Source organism: Coenobita brevimanus, chromosome 103 (assembly GCF_032717465.1).
Source record: "Coenobita brevimanus isolate Jiangsu-jjx chromosome 103, ASM3271746v2, whole genome shotgun sequence".
Lineage (NCBI taxonomy): Eukaryota > Metazoa > Arthropoda > Malacostraca > Decapoda > Coenobitidae > Coenobita > Coenobita brevimanus.
The window spans coordinates 43,128,490-43,146,625 of record NC_137056.1 but is presented as its reverse complement, the minus strand read 5'-3'; positions in this window follow the sequence as shown (position 1 = coordinate 43,146,625).

Genomic DNA, 18,136 nt, shown 5'->3' with positions numbered 1-18,136 from the left:
TTGGGGACCTGGATGTAAATTCAATGGTTGCGTGCGGTATTCTAGAAAAAGATCAAGACAGCAAAAACTGATTATCTTCCTTAACGACCCCTCTATAGACAAGCGTCGATCCTAAATTCTCTCTCTCTCTCTCTCTCTCTCTCTCTCTATTGCGAGGGGGGGGGGTACAACTTGTTACATTTTTGGTGTTATAAACAAAATCAGATGTTGGCAGCATTATGAACGCCGTGATTAGCATCAAATTCGTATTAATCTCTTTGCTGTAGCATACCTGGCATAATATTACAATAATACAATTCTGCATCCTTTCCATAGCACTTCGTGAAACGCAGTTCAGTGCATATGACAGTACCGCGACTCTGCATTCTTTCTAAAACACGTGTTCGTGACAGGTACTTAATTTAGCTATTACTTTCTTGTTATAGCTCTGGGATTAAACTGGAGAGGTGGCAATTCTAAGCTGTTAAAGTGAACACAGTATAACCTATGAGTTCATAAGGTGGACTTTAATAAGGGCTCTGTTACTGAGTTTATTACATGGTCTCTCTCATATAGCCAGCGAGGATACTGCAGGAAGCTTACTCATTTTTTTGCGACTGTTCGATATTGTCGGCATCTACTTGGAGCTGGCGATTTTATTGGGCTATTTTCCGAGCCGAGCCAGTGCAGGTTATGAGGTGTTTATTCTGACCCAGTGTAACCCGGTCGTGTAACTTTATAGCCCGCTTCCAATTACATTATTGCTCGCCCCACAAACTGCAACCCATAAATGTTATCGGGGTCATAAAAATACGTTTCAGCCACTTTTAATTGAAACTGTTAGTCTAGCTGGAACTGTGCATAAATATTATACTTCAGCACTGTGGATCTAATTTTAGCAGCTACACGTGGAGGTAAGGCAGAAAGGGGAATGAAGTAGGTGTGGGTAGGATGGTGTGGGTGGGAGTGAGGGTTCGTGTTGATAGGGGTTTGATGGTGTGGATGGGTGGGATGGAGTGGCTGTGGGTGTTTGTGTGGGTTGGATGATGCGGGTATGGGTGTTTTGGGGGTGGAGTGGTGTGGACGTGGATGCTGATGGGAGTAGGGATGGATGATGTGGGTGTGGGTGTTGTGGGGTTGGGATGGTGTTGGTGTTGGTGTTTATGTGGGTGGATGAGGGGAGGACGATGTGCGTGTGAATGTCTTAAGTTCCCGATAAACTTTTCAGGTCATATATACTGAGAATATAACTTTGTTCGTTTTTGTAGTATCATTACGTCATTTAAATTGAAATCATGCGTCTGACTTCTTTCCTCGTGCTTTTGTATTTATGATTCCAGTGTATTCAAATTCTTATTCCCACAAACACAAACATTATCCAGTGTTGCTCCACTCCAACAGTATCTTCAGTGTTACTGCATGATCAAGCGTTTCCACATACCCCTACATATTTTCTACAGTTTGACATATCCACCAAAATCATCTTTAGTGATGCTATATTTCCGAACATTATCTACAGTGTGCCACATATCCTAACATTATCTACAGTGTGCCACATATCCCAACATTATCTACAGTGTGCCACATATCTTAATGTTATGTACAGTTTACCACACGTATTAACAGTGTTGCTACATGCTAACATCTACAGTGTTGTCACTACTTCCATTGCCTACAGTGTTGCTGTGTCCTAACGTTATCCGCATTCTGCAGTATTGTCATGTGGCCAGCATTATTTACTGTGCATCCACATACCTCAACACTATCTACATTTTTGCCACATACTCTAACACTGTCAACAGTCCTGTCACACACCCAGGCATTCTCTTGTGGTGCCACACTCAACATAATATTCAACAGTGCCAAATTTCTCAACATTATGTGTTATGATCAAGCAGTCTAGAATAGTCTGTAATGTCTTTATGGTGTACGTATATGTGTAAGACTGTCCTTGTTCCCTGTTTCCTCATCTTTCCTCCCCCCCCCCCTTTCTTTCTCTCTCTCTCTCTCTCTCTCTCTCTCTCTCCATTACTCTTAATTACATGGCTCCCAAGCTGCTCATGCTAGGCTCTGCTCTGCGCAACGACCCCCCCCCCCTCTCTCTCTCTCTCTCTCTCTGTGTATCCACCTGTCTGTGTCTCTGTCATTATCTTGTTTTTGTCTATCTTCCTGGCCAGTTCTATTGTCCTAGCCTCGGTCCCCGAGATCTAGATTTATTTTGTAAATGTGGTAGTAACAAAGTACCTTACAGCACTTATTATGACTTCATTGTTCAGCTTAATTTTCAGTATATCTCCATTTACTTAAAAAAAAATTAAACTCAGTAGCTGAGAAAAGAGAGAGAGAGAGAGAGAGAGAGAGAGAGAGTGGGGGGGGGTAGAGGAGGGGGGAAGAGACACGCCACTTGTCACTAACAAGCGAGGAGAAGATCGAAGGTCCCTCACCCCGCTTGTGTAAACCATTATATTGAAACATCTGGGGTCGCAGTTATAAAGGACTCAGACCAGTTTTTGCACAGACGAACCTACGCAGCATTTTAATTATTTTCAGATGTCATATGCTTTGCCCTTCAGTATTCACTTTGGTTGTGAAGTATACTGTATATTGGTTGCATGAGTGAAGAAAAAATTATATGTTAGAGAGCGTGTGCTCTAACCTGACAGAGATCCCTACCTTTTTCCAGCTTAGTTGATGGCTATTGTGTTAGACTGGAGGGTTGATCTGACTGTATCCTTTTTACTTGGCCAACAGTTGCCATTCATTTTCATAATTCAGTTATAACAAGAGATTAACACTAGAAAACGATGCCGGTTATGAAATAGTGCCACGGAAGGGATGTAGGGCCATGGTATTGTCGAATAGTGCCATTGTTGTATGTGAAGTAAACCTCAAAAGAATGAAAATGGTCAGTGTTAAGGTAAACGGACTGTAGTATCCAGGAAACTCACTCGTCCGTCATAATTACAGGTCATCGAAATTCATGCAACTGTGGCTTAGTGTTTAAGTTTTAAGTATGGCCCAGTTGCGTCAGATGAAACCAACAATAGCAGTCTCTTACACAAATAAGAGAGTTTGTAAATACAATTCTCATGCCCGCCAGTTAGGACCAATGTTTAGTGTGTTGTCGGCACGAGAGACAGTTCTGCATTGACCTGTTTTCTTTATTACAACTAACCCAGTTCCTCTAGCAAAGTCTGTCTGTTTTTCAGCAGGTGGAACTAGATCACCCCTACAACCTGAATACGGTTTCATGGGTACATGAAACTATATGTTTCAACTGTATGGAAAGATTGAGTTTCTTTGGTTACTGTACGAATCAGCCCGTCAGTCTGATCATACTTAGTCATTAATCTAGTTGAAAGGTGCTGGAGATCATTATTAAGTTGGTCAGCGCGCTATAATGATTACCCAACAGTAGTAGAAATGTAGGGGCTATATTAATATGCACCCAGTGGATTGCAAGCTGAAGTTTTTTCCTTCCTGCAATCCATCCTCCTCCATTCGTGGTTTAGAGAGAGTTAAAGGACGATTGTAGAGCCAGTCAATAGTGCGGGCTGTTTGTATCGGTGCCGCCACAAGGTGTCTCCATTCCAGCACATAGTCATGGTTACATGAAGTTCAGTAAACTGTAGGTATGAAGTAGGAATGAATCTCCTTGGTTATTAGTTAAATCGACCCTCCAGTCTTCCTACACCTGGCCATCAACTAAGCTGAAGGGGGTTTAGGGATCATTAGCAGGTTAGAATAAACGTGCTATAGGACTTCCTTACCCGTTTAAGCTTCTTGTGCCGATGACGTATTTTTTTCCTTCATTTTGTTATCTCCAGTACGGTTTATTCACCCTAGAGAGACTTTTCGTAGAAGATAGGTTCGATATGGCTTCTGTTAACCTTAGTTTAATATTAGAGATTTTATTGTTTTAATAAAATCGTCATGAGGGAACAAGAATGATATAATAGTACGCCACTGGTTTGAAGAGGATAACTTTATACGTAGCATATTAAAGTTTTCTCGTATGCTGAGTACATTTATAATAGAAATAAAATTAATGTAAAGAGGGCAAAATAATCGGTAAATCTCATATCGTAAAATCTCCGGAGGTTTTCCAGTGGCATTAATTCGGCTGATGTTAACAAGAATAGAACATACCCGTATATCGTCAGGCTAAGTTTGACCCCTTCAGTCCGGTGGTATATATTTTTGTTTTTCTTTTTCTTTTTTCCCATATTTATTTTTTGCCATCAGACGACTGAGGTCAACATAGGGAGAACTTTGGAAAAGGATGGTTAGATACAGCCTTCATCAGTCCCTTACTTGTGGTCTCCTAACCCAAATAAAGTTGTCTGGGGAGAGTAAGAAAAAATAAAAATAAAAATCTATTGGCTCGAAGTTAAAAGTCAGCCTAAAAAGGTAAAATAATTAGGAAAAAAATTAGCCTTGTTAGTGTTGTGATTAAATCTTACTGACAGTGGTTTTAATTAAAGTCTGCTTATGGAGTTTAGCCGTAAATCTGAAAGGGAAAAACTAACGTATTAAACTAAATCATAGAGTCGCATTCTAAGTAGCATAGGAGACTTCGTAGCATCTCTTCCGTAGCGATTAATTTTGCATACTAAACCCCTTTTATGGTCTGATACGTTACTGAGGCAAAATGTGTCGTTCTAAAAATATATAACGTAGAAGTGAAGAGTTGGATGTAAAGGACATAATAAATTGCTCAGAGAAAGGTACTACGTAGCCAGCAATGCCACTTAGAAAACAGCCAATAGCAACAGGATTGATCGCCAGTTCGTTTGTAAATCCGGACCCAGAACCAGAAAAACTGAAGTCTGATATTGGAGCATGAAGGTCAGGGCCGTTCATTACTTTTTTTTTTTTTTTTTTTTTTTTGACGAAGGGGTGCATTTGAAGTGGCTTTGAGGGATTTCGTAATACATTCTCGTTAGCGATTCAGTGTACATGTCACATTCCAGTATCTTCAAGAACGTTATAGATGTAAACGATGTCGTTATCAAAACTATAGGCTTAACAACACACAAAAGAATTTTAGGGCTTTAAGGACTCTCATAACACCTTTTCCCTAGCGATTTATGATACATGCTGCTCCTAAATATTCTCTTGTTTATTATTTGTGCAAGTGTGGTTGATACACACGAGAAAACGTACAAGATAATATTAAGGTGAAATATGCAGTATAAGTCCGCAAAGAAAGAGGTACCACGAAGCATTCTGTGCCACGTACGAACCCACAAAGCCTCCTAAGCCCTGCGGAAAAAATTGTATTGGCGTTTTAAGGGTCGCTCCCGTCCATTACACTTTTTCACACAAAAAACAGAACGAAGTGATGAGGATGGTAGAGCGAGCCTTTGATATTGTTTTCTAGTGGAACCGTTAGTCGGGTGTGCGTTTAATACCCTGACTGGTATCGCTTTGGTTGGGATTTCGATGGGATTTCTGTTTCTTTCGTCGCTGGAAAGTAAAGGTTTGATTGCTGGGATATTCACGTCAATACCAGTATCATCATAAATCATCATCATCCATTATCACCACTACAACCATCATCATCCATCATACCACTACAGCCATCATCATCATACATCACCACCACTACAGTCATCACCATCATCATCACAACTACCACCACCACCACCACCACCACCATCATCATCATTATCACTCTGTTCCCAAATAATTTTAAGTGAAGAGAGAAGAATGAGCAACATTAATTTCATCACAACGTTTACGCCCTTTATATTGCATCCTTGCCAACCCAAGACGATTTCTTTAGGAGAGCGCCACTATATTCAGGGGGTTAATGAAGGCTACAGCTAACCCCCAGTTCAAAAATTCTTCCCCAAATTGATAAAAAATAAAATCGTGTGAGGGTTGCAAAAATATCAACGAAAATAACATCATCGAGTTGAAGGGAGTGAAGAAAAATAAGTGGTCTTCTGATATTAGTAAATGCAGGGATAAAATGAAAGAGAGAGAGAGAGGAGAGAGAGAGAGAGAGAATCCCTTGATGCAGCCTGGCTCTCTCTATCTCCCTCTCGACCCGACAAATTAGGAGGCAAGTCCGCGCTAATTGCTGCTTCCTGTGAGGATGTGTGTGGGGGGCAGATAAAAGGAACAGGCGCCACAGATGCACGCAGATTTACACGCAAGAAATGGAGATCTTAGAGAACTGTGAAGCCACTTAAATAATTATCGTCGTTAGCATGTTCTCTCTCTTTTACCGTTCATCATCATCATCATCAAAGAAATAGGTGCCACTGATGCATGTAGATATTCACAAGAAAAAAGAGATTCCTGGAGACCGTGAAACTAGTAATATAAGTCATTAGAATTTTCTTACATATAAAACCGTCAGAGACGTATGGTAGTCTCCTGTGGTTTAAAAGATACTATGGTAGTCAAGCCCCACGTCCTCCTCTATCCCGGCCTCTTCGGGGCTCCCAGAGCGGTAATATAGGATTTTTTTTTTTTTTTAATGGGAGTAAGCTAAACACTTTAAGAGATTGTCAAAGCCCTTAAATTACGCGCGCGTCCTTCAAATCTCACGTACCAGAATATCGCCAAGGTAACCATATGTTGAAGTACGTCCTTACTACCCGGTATTACGTTTTATATTTCGTACTTATTTTACTGTTGATGGGAAACTGGTAAATCGACCTGTAGGTAACAGTGGAAGTTCAGTATGCAGCATTTTTAAAATTTACTGTGTACCGGTACTTAACTGTAAAGAGGGATATATGTAGGCGAAATACGAGTCCCGAATAACGAAGACTTAGTGTATTATGTACGACCACCCTAACATGTGGAGAGATTGGAGAATGAGAGATTATGTAGGAAAGTGTGAGGAGGTAGAAAGGGGAAAGGGGCAAGGAGAGACCGAGGATGAGATGGGGGGATTGAGTGGAGAGATATGAGTGAGGGTGGTGTGAGCTGGACAAAGGGCAGCTTGATGACGGAGGTCAGGGTGACATGGAGACGATTTCTTTATAGCCACCCCTTCCGTGATTTAGGTGTCTGGCTATAGATCCTTAACCCTCGTTTCCTGCCAGACTCGGAGGATGTGTGGGCGAAGGTGACGGGTGGGTGAGGTGTCAGGGGTCCCGGAGGTGGAGTCACGTACGGCTGTAAAGTCGACCCGGAAAAAAAAAAAATAGTCTTAGCTGGGAAAGTGGGGGCATTTTCTGGCGACATTTTTATATTACCGTCTCATGTTCATGTGCTCACTCAACTGAATAGATTCGTCCGAATTTTCCTGGACCAGAACACGAGTATAAAGAAAAAAGTCCTAGCTAGGAAAGGGAATTATTTTTTTTGTGACATTTTCAAATTAACTCTCACAGATTCCTGTACTCAATTTCAGCTGAATAAAATCGTCTGTCGTTATCTGGAATAAATACTAGAGTTGTCCCGACTTTACAAGGGTTAATGGATCTTGTTTCTTATTACCATCAGACGTCTCTCATCAAAATAAAATGATATGGTGCTAGGAAGAGGCGTTAGAAATTCACCACATCCTAGCTAGGAAAGGTGGTACATTTATTTTAGTGCGTTCTTCCTAGCCTGATGAAAATCCGTAACCCCATTCATCTCAGCTGATAGCCAAAACCCGAATTCTGGCTGTTCTAGCAATTCACGGGTTAAAAGAAGAGTGGAGAGAGAGAGAGAGAGAGAGAGAGAGAGAGAGAGAGAGAGAGAGAGAGTGCAGCAGGGAGAGTAAAGGGAAGGGAGTGGTTTGAGAATATTGTTGGGAAGGCCATAAAAGAGAAATGAAGAGACGGGCGGCAGTAGGCGGAAAGAAGTGTGGGCGGGATGGAGCCAAGACGCTGGAAGAGATGGTTTAAGGACTGGGTTCGAGGTGCCTTTGGACTTTTCGCAACACCACTTCCATGGCGATTTGTTCTGCACGTGACATATGTTTGTCCATCATGTATGCTATTTATGTAAGCAGTATTTATATATGCATAATAAGTCGCCTAGGAAAATGTGCTGTGGATCCTCCTGTGTACGTACTGTAGAATACGGCTTTTAGACTGAAATTAATCGTGATAGAAGGATAATAATGTTTAAGGGTCGCTATCGGTGCTCTCACTGTTTATTTATTTTAATTTCGAAAAGAATCTCTCTCTCTCTCTCTCTCTCTCTCTCTCTCTCTCTCTCTCTCTCTCTCTCCGGTATATATATAAATGTGTGTGTGTGTGTGTGTGTGTGTGTGTGTGTGTGTGAATGCATAATACACTGCCAAGCGCTACCGTTATTGCACTCTCGATGAGGTTACAGAAATTACTGTTATGGTCTGAAGAACCAATACAAAGGCATAGCTGTTCCAAGGTTGCATTTCTAAAGCAATTATTCCATGTTATATATTCACCATTAGGCTATATTCATTCATTATATTTACCATTAGGCTATAATTATTCACTCATAATCACCATTAGACCATATTCACTCATTATATTCACCATTAAGCTATATTCACTGACTATATTCACCATTAAGCTATATTCACTGACTATATTCACCATTAAGCTATATTCCTGAATTATATTCACCAGGCTATCGTCATTGGATAGGATCTGGATGTATTCGGTGTTCTATTCACTAATACCGAGGCTTAGAAATAATTAGATCGTAATGAGAGTTTAAGTCTGGTATTTGGGGGATTGTTTACCATCCAGTATTGTTGACAGTCGATAACTCATTTCGCTTTGTTCAGAGGGAGAGAGAGAGAGAGAGAGAGAGAGAGAGAGAGAGAGAGAGAGAATATTGGAGGCAGAAAGTCACAAATGCACACATCAGTAAGATAAGGGCCATACTGGAAATAGAAAAGTGAGAGGAGGAAAATATGAGACTGGACGCCATAATATTTTGTGCATAATACGCGCTGCTTTTACGCGCGCGCGCACACACACACACACACACGCGCACGCGCGCGCGCACACACACACACGCGCACGCGCGCGCGCACACACACACACACACACACACACACACACACACACACACACACACACACACACACACACACACACACACACACACACACACACACACACACACACACACACACACACACACAAGGCAAGCTCACTCACTCACAGAGTCTCTCTCTCTCTCTCTCTCTCTCTCTCTCTCTCTCCAACACATCTTAAGCTGGTTTTACGTCATTTACGATGATGAAACTCACTTAACTTGTGGATTGCTTACCTTCCTTTCCAACACTGTAAACATATTTCCATATTTTCATTCTCAGTATCATATTTAGAAATGTGTACAGAACCGAACCAAGATGTGTGCAGAAGTGATGATGATAATGATGATGATGATGATTGCACAAAACCTAAACCAAAAAGCCTCCGTGTGTGTGTGTGTGTGTGTGTGTGTGTGAGAGAGAGAGAGAGAGAGAGAGAGAGAGAGAGAGAGAGAGAGGGAGAGAGAGAGAGAGAAAGAGAGATGGAAGCACGGTAAAAGATTGACTTACTCTGGGACTTCCCGTTTTACGCGTACTGACGGCCCAGGTGCGAGAAAGTAAGCGGAAAAACTGCTGATGCGGTTGGAGAGAGAGAGAGAGAGAGAGAGAGAGAGAGTGTGTGTGTGTGTGTGTGTGTGTGTGTGTGTGTGTGTGTGTGTGTGTGTGCTTCAGAATATATTGGAGAACGATGTATGTTGTTTAAAGCAACCTCGGTGATATCAATAAGAAAAATCTCATACCAATGTAAATGAATATGAAGGTAGTTGTAGTGGTTAGAGCCCAAGGTTTATCTGAATAACCCAGTTGGCCACAGGTTGGCTACCCCTATCCTGCCGTGCACCACACTTCTTTCAGGGGATAGGGAGCGATTTGAGGGACGTTTGTATAGCCAGGCAGGAGAACCATCTATTATTTCGATGCCACCACGTGAAGGCATCCCTCTCCATCACCAGAACATCAGATTCTCATAATAAATCGCTAAAGATTTGCAAGGGAGCCTCCTACGGCTACTGGAAGACGGATCCATATTGCTGAGAAGAGAATGTCAGGTTATAAATCCTCGCATCCTCCCAGGGAATTTAATTTTAGTGGCTCAGCGTCGTCCTGATATTGGACGCTTGGATGTTTACCGCAATAACTGGCATGAAATGAATGATGAAAACAACATATGGCACAATCTGCAATAATCTGCCTGTCTATCAGCCAACGCCCCTCCTCCCCCCCCCTCTTTTTTTTTTAATCTAGAGCGTAAGGAACCGGGGCTTGGGCGCTCATTCTAAAGCGAGGGTGATCAGTGAATCCCAACCTCCCCATGAAGTATTTCACTAAGATTACCGAATATTTATTGTATTCTTGCTACATTCAGACTCATTAATTCAGCTTTGGAGAGACTTTTCGAACTGGAGGAGTTAGGTATATCCTTCATTAACCCCCTTTACAGGTCTTTCCTACGTTAAATTGAAAGCCTCTTCCTGTTATTTTTTTTCCCACTATCTTGCTTAAAGGATTCTGGAAGGATTAGTTACACATTTTTTTCCTCAGCTGCTGAAAGAATTACCCATTAGCTATAATGTAGCTATACAAAAAATAATAGACCCTGAAATGCAATACTAGAGTTTGTCCGACCATGAAAAGGTCAAAAGGAAATAGTAAATCTTGCAATGCAATAAGGGAGTGGTCCTGACCGTGAAGAGCCTAAAAAGACAATCATAAATCCTACCTAACGCCACGTGTGCGACCTCGGCCGTGTAATATCTCCCAGTGACACTAATCAGTCCAACTCAAGGACAATTTACCTCATTACTACACAGCTTTACGGCGTCCGGTGGTCTGGTGGATTAATGCGCCTGTCCGGGTGAAGGCTAGGTGTTTTGATCTCTCTAAGAGGCGAGTGGAGGTTATGTATTTGACTGTTGCTGATACTGCTTGAAATAATCGTTGTAACAAATAATGGTCTCATGGGCGCGGACATGAAAGTGAGAGAGTGATTGAATGAATGTGATAATGAACGAGATACTTGAAGGTAGTAAAGATAGACACAGATGGATAGATAGTTGGATGGATAGAGATAGAAAGATGGGTATATAGATAGGTAGATAGATACAGTTGGATATATATATATATATATATATATATATATATAGAGAGAGAGAGAGAGAGAGAGAGAGAGAGAGAGAGAGAATGTGGAAGTAAATGGGGAAACTGATAGACAAAGGAGGGCTGATAAAATAACAGGAGCTGTAGTTATAGAGTAAGAGAAATTAAAGCAAAGAAGAAAATCAGTATACAAATAATAAGAGCTTTAGTTAGAGTGAGAGAAGTTGATAAAAGTATAAAAGGTAAATAATTAGAACTGAAGTAAGACTAAGAAAAAACAAAACAAAAGAAGAAAAGGAAGACAGTATTAAAGGTAAAAATGTAGGCGACGACGCTGGCAAGGGGAAGAAGAAAGACGGAGGAAGGAGATGAAAGAGAAATTGAAAGTTCATGAGAAAAAAGAATGGGAGAGACAGAGTGAGAGAGAGAGGAGTGGAAGTGAGAGAGACAAAGCGGCCCTGATGAGGATTACCCTGGATTACACAGAGGGCTGGGGGTACAGCTGGGAGAGAGAGAGAGAGAGAGAGAGAGAGAGAGAGAGAGAGAGAGAGAGAGGCGCTGTAAGAAACTTGACGACACAGAAAAACTAACACTAAGAGCTAAACAAAGAAATTATATACCTAGGGTTACACAGACGGTAAGACAGGCAGTGGAGGAAATGGAAAACAGAAAAGACAGAGACAGTGCGAGCAAGAGTAATAGGAGACTCAGACACAGAAAACGAATAAAAGAATTAGATTAAGAACACGGCCGAATTACACAAAGGGAAGGCCAGAGTGAGGGAAAGAGAAAACACACACACCTACACACACACACAGACACACGCACGCACACACAGATAGATAGATAGATAGATAGATAGATAGAGAGAGAGAGAGAGAGAAAGGATGTTAACAATGTCTACATCCCGAGAATATTTTTTTATATATTTTTGCTACCAGTAAGTATTTTATTTAGCCGTGGGAAGAATGGGAAGAGCTTGCATACCAAAGGAATTAATGAAGTATGTTCCTATATCCATTACTGGGAGACTGCCCCTGCTTTTAGTGTAGGCTGATCATCTGTAGGTAGCCAGAGTATAATATTGATGTAGAAGTTCTCGATCTGAAAGGGTTATCTTGAGAGTGTAGCGAAGTCAAATGTAACATATAGTCGGGGAAGACTGTTGGTGAAAGTCTCCTTATAATCGGGAGGTGCTTTTGACATGTCGGTGGGTTGTGTGGAAATATCAGTGGTCTGTTTTAGCCAAGTCAGTCGTGTCAGCCATTCCCCTGCCTCAGCCTAGGATGAAATGCGCGTCCTTTAAGACAGAAGACAGAGGAGAACCTTATTCCTTATGTTTATTTTAGGTAACATTCAGTATTTTGTGATTCAAAGCTACAGTACGTTTCATTGAACATAAATCTCACTTGTGATCACCGGTCAAAAATGCTTTCTTTTCTTGAGGTCATGAAAGAGTCAAAGAGAGAAGCATGTTTCAACTTCTTATTCACAAGTGGCGGGTTCTTCTATATTGTTGAATGTCATCTTTTCTTTTATCTTCGTCAGTCCCACGAGCCATGATGCCTTTCAGTAATGTTTTACACAGCATTCTTTCATCATATACAGGTGGGAGCAATAGATGTAAGAGAGTATACCCGACACTGACAGGTATATCAAATTACAGCAATACAGAACGACGCAAGATGTATTTAAGAACTCAAATTATGTATAGGTGGAAACAATAGATAATGTAAGAGTATACTGAACACCGAAATGTACCGTATATCAGATTGTAGTTATATAGGTCAGGAAGATACATTTTAGGACTCAGCCTGTAAGAGTCAAGGAACACTTTACTACTATTTCTTTGGAGGTGGGCTGATTATTCGGAGTTTGATTTCTCTTGCTGTTTTTTATATTGTTTTAGTATCGACTTTGTGTTAATATCATGCAAGTAGATATTGTGGTAAAACATGCAAAATAAATCACTAAGGATGATGTGTTGCGAAACATCCAAAGCCACTTAGAAGATGACCGTGGACATTATCTTGCAAACCTCCAAAGTTGAGGCAGAACATATATAAATTGGCAAAGATGTGTTGCAAAATCCCCGAAGCCACATGGAATGCGACCCTGATAGACCTCCACACTTTCCCCAATCCCCCATCCACGTATCACATTTAATGGCAACCGGCTCTGCCCTGCCCTGCTCTGCTGTGCTCTGCTCTGTTCTGCACTGCACTGCTCATACTTTCCCACCGCCCTTCTTATCTTGACACGCCCGCTTCGCGCCGCCCCCAGCGACACGAATGACGGCAGAGTGGCAGTGAAGCGACGCCATATCTGCCCTACCGAGATGTCCTTCTTACCTGCCTCTCTGTCTGTCTGTTGCTGCGTTCGATTACCTGACACGCTATCCTGTGTCATTTCGCTCTAGGGATCGGGCACCCTGAAACATTTTACCCGTCAGTGTCTTTACTTATTTCTTATCTCGAATGCTCGGATGCTCTTATGTGTCAGTTCTTTGGAAGAAAAGGCTACGTCTCAACTTCTTACCTGCCTTTGACTCATTCACAATGTTTCTGCGTTCAATCACCCGACTCGCCATCCTGTGTAATTTCACTGCGTGACGTTTAATAGTGTCATAAAATATAAGAAAAAGCTTTCTCCTTATGTGTTTCTGTCTGTGTGTTCTAGTACCTGCCGTCTTTTGTCAGTTACCTCGAGGATCGTACGTCTTCCAGCCTTTTACCGGCCTTTCTTTCTTCTTATTTGTAAGTTCACTCTCGGAAAATGACGTCTTACAATTTTTACCTGCCTGTCTGTCTCTTTGTTTGATTACACGACTTATCCTGTGACATTTCACGTAGGGAAAAGGCATCATCCATCATTTTGCCGACCAGTCTCTGTTCATTTGAGTCATTTCACACATTGTTCTGTTTGTGTGTGTGCATGTGTTCGGTCACCTGACCGTCATTGTCATTTCACTCGAACAAACATAGGGTTTTTCAACACTTCACTTACGGTACCTGTCTCTGGCTGTTTTTGTAGCATTTTCACTTGCAAGGAAATGTGTCCTTCAACTTGTCGATCTTTTGTCTTTCTGTGTGTTTGTTTTTTCGATTACGCAACTCTTTCCTGTGTCGTATAACTCTTTCAGCAGGAAGATGTCATTTTCATTTTGCTCTACCTGGTACCACAAAATCTTATTTAACATTGTAGAGCACCCTAGCAGTTTTGGGGTTAATGCAGGCAATATTCTAACCTTCTCTGGTTCGAAAAATCTATCCTGAGTTGAATAAATTTGCCGAAGCAGCAAGAATGAACTGAAAATTATCACCTAATTAAGGAATACCGTACCATCTATCCATCCATCTATCATCCAATCCATTTCTATCCCAGTAGAACACAGGGGCCCGGGGCTAGGTTACTCAGTCTTGGCATTTAAGATAAGGGTGACGAGCCTCACTCGTCCCTGTGTGATATTATGTGACCAGTTAACCCCAGCTTAACCCCAGCTAGACTTCCTTTTGGGTATAAACCCTTGAGGGTCCTATCTGGTTCGAGGACCTTAAACTACAAGACCACCAGGTGTAACACATGAGACCGCCATGTAACGCTAGTTACCACCCAACGTAGTAAATTATATCATGGGTTACAGTTAACCATTTGGCATGTCATTCAGTGTAGTCACTTGAAGGTAACACTACATCAAGTGAGTGGATGCTGAGTGCCTAGAGATTTAACTCAAGGAAGAGGAGTCTTCCAACATTTAACTGGCCTGCCACTCCATTATTTATCCCTTTCGACTACCTACCCGCCCCATGTCAGTCCATCTTAGGAAAAAGACGTGTTACAATTTTCCCTCCGCCCTGTTTGTCTGCTTTTCTGTTCGTTTACCGAACTGTTCCTGCGTCAGTCTCCCATCGGGGAAAAAAAAAAAAAATCTCTTCCCAGTTTCTTCACTAGGGAAGTATTTGTTGTCAGCGTGTTTTGTTTTCCTGATTCATGTGTCAGAAGTGGTGATGATGGTGGTGGTGGTGATGATGATGCCGTGGTGGTGGTGCTGATGGTGGTAGTGTCGATGACGATGATAATGACGATGATAACGTTGACAGTGGTGATGGTGATGACTGTGATAATGACAGACGATGATGTCGTTGATGGTGACAGTGGCGTTGATAATGGTGATGCTGACGTGTACTCTCCCATTCCCTTATATGAGAGCTCGTATCTCCATGCCTGTTGTTAGGCCAAACTTCTCTCCCTTCATCTCCAGGCTGTTACCTGTATTGTCTACTTGTTATCTGTTGTACAAAGGACGCCACCTGCCGGCATCCACCTTTTCTTTTCCTAGTGTTGTGTTTATGACGTTTGTGTTCGTGTGTTTATGTGTTTGTATTTATGTGTTTGTATTAATGTGCTTGTGTTCATGTCTGTTCGTGTTTTATGTTTGTGTGTGTTTGTGTTTGTGTGTTTGTATTTGTGTGCTTGTGTTCATGTGTGTTCGTGTTTTTGTGTTCTTGTGTTTGTGTTTTTTGTATTCTTTTCTTTGTGTGGGTGTTTGTATTCGCGTTTGTGTTTGAGTTTGTGTTCGTGTATTTATTTTTTTCTTGTGTTTTCGTATCTGAGTTTCCATTGTCATATACGAGAAGTTTCAGCTCCACCTGTACACTTACCACTGGTCGGAGGAACACACACACACACACACACACACACACACACACACACACACACACACACACACACACACACACACACACACACACACACACACACACACACACACACACACACACACACACACACACACACACACACACACACACACAACGTATTACGCGACACCATCTCTGGAGGCTGTAAAGTGTTTGCCGGCTATGCAAATGCCGTTCGGATGTTGCACCTGGCTGTCCCTGGAGTACTCTACCTCTCTCCTCTGTCTCGCCCCCATTTCGCTCCTTTCATGATTTCGTTTCTCACTTTGGGTCGTATTCTAGATGATGTTGACTTCGTAACACATTTTCCTTAGCGATTTACGTTACATACTAGAGTTGGCCCGATCATGATAAGATCAGTGGTGACTGTGTTAACAGTCTCAGCTCCTGTGAGGCAATCTCAGCAGAATAAAATTGTCTTGCGTCAGATGGAATAACTTACTAGCTGGTCAGTTCTGGAGCTGTCTTCCTCAGTCTATTTTCTCTCCGCCTGTGACCTCCAGTCTTTTAAACGCAGTGTGTCCAGGTATCTCGAAATGAACCGATCTTGAATTTGACTTTCTTTTGTTTAGTTTTTTGGAAAAAACTATTTCTAGCCTGATTCTTCTTTACGTAAAAAAAAAAAAAAGTTCCTGTTTGGTAGGTGAACTGATGTGAAAGGGGTTAGGCTTCTCTGCAAGATTAGAACAAAAGAGTTGTTGTATATAAACTGTATCACCGAGAAAGAAGTGGTGGGAGGCCATTTAAGCTCACGGGAATACGATGGTGGGCGAGCCCTTGTTCCGGCGGGCAGGATGATGGATCTGTTCTCATTTCCAGTCCCACTCGCTCTCCTCTCCTCGCTTCCTCACTTAGTCTTGGGTTTTCACTCGCTGCTGTTGTTTTCTGTTTTATATTTCTTTCTCCTGCAACTGTTGTTTTCTGTTTTATATTTTTTTCTCCTGCAACTGTTGTTTTCTGTTTTATATTTCTTTCTCCTGCAACTGTTGTTTTCTGTTTTATATTTTTGTCCGCGCAACTTCTGTTTTTTGTTGTACTGTATATTTCTTGTTCTCTTGGTCTTGCTGTTTTCTGTTGTATACTTCTTGTCCTCTCGCTGCTGTTGTTTCTCACAGTATACCCCTTTTACTGCTTCTCGCTGCTGTTTTTATTTTGTAGTTTGCTTATAGTTTTCTAACGCTACCGTTGTTTTCTGTTTCATACTTACTCTCCTGTTTTATGTTTTCTGTTCCGGTGGTCTTTCACAATTATTTTGTTTTATAATACCCACCCATGGTTTTCTCTGGCTACTGTTTTCTAGCTCACACTCTAGGTTTTCTCTTATTGTTATCTGTTTTATACTTCACATTCCTGGATTTCACACTACTGTTGGTTTCTGTTTTTTACTTCACACTGTTCATTACTGTGTTTTCTGTTTTGTGATTCACGCTCTTGGTTTTCTCTCGCTACTTTTGTTTCCTCGTTAATACGTCACAGTCTTGTTTTGTTTCCCCGCTACGGTTGTTTTCTATTTTGTATTTCGCATTCTTGGTTTTCTTGTCATTAATATTTTTTTTCTATGATACACTTCACACTTTGGTTTTCTCTCACAGCTTCTGGTTTTCATTTCATATTTGACTTTTTCTTATCCGGTTGCAACGTTGGGCGTCTTTTGTCCAAGTTCATGTCACAATTCTGAACAATTTTCCAGTTTTAATTCATCACATATTATCAGTCCCAGTCTGACGAAAGTGTTGAAATCTAATAAGATCTTGCTAAGTTTAGCGCGTTGTATCCAGTGATTTTATTATTATTATTATTATTATTACTATCTACAGACGATTGTATTCAGCTCAAGGGGCTGATTAAAGTGTAGGGATTATATGCAGCTTCCTTTAACCCCACCGTTACCAGAAATCTCGGAACTAAAAATCGTATGCTGGAGTAAGAATAAAGGACTAATGACTTGTTCGGGTTTGTAACCTCAGTCACGGATAGGAAATATTTCAGCTTGTTTTTACACAAAACCCATCTTTCTTTTGGGAAATGAGAAGGGAATTGGGGGCCGTCAGTGTGCCCGGTTACATCTGTGTTATCGCGTGAAGGCGTCCCTCCAGCACCAATCCCAGCCGTCAAAGGGTTAATCAAAGGGTGGCCCAGGTGTGTGTAGCTAATTGGTGTTAGGTCTTGTTCGGCTGTAATGTGCCTTTATTGTCCGGCTGACTGGTGAGAGTACACTTGTGAGCCATACTGTCTGTTCACTCTCTGCCCTGATACCTGACTAGAGGTGAGTCGAAGCCAGAGTTCCACATCAAACAAAGACCTGCCGTCCAGTGTTAACCCCTTCAACCAGATTTGTTGTCCAATGTAATCCTCTTCAACCAGATGACGTCCTTTT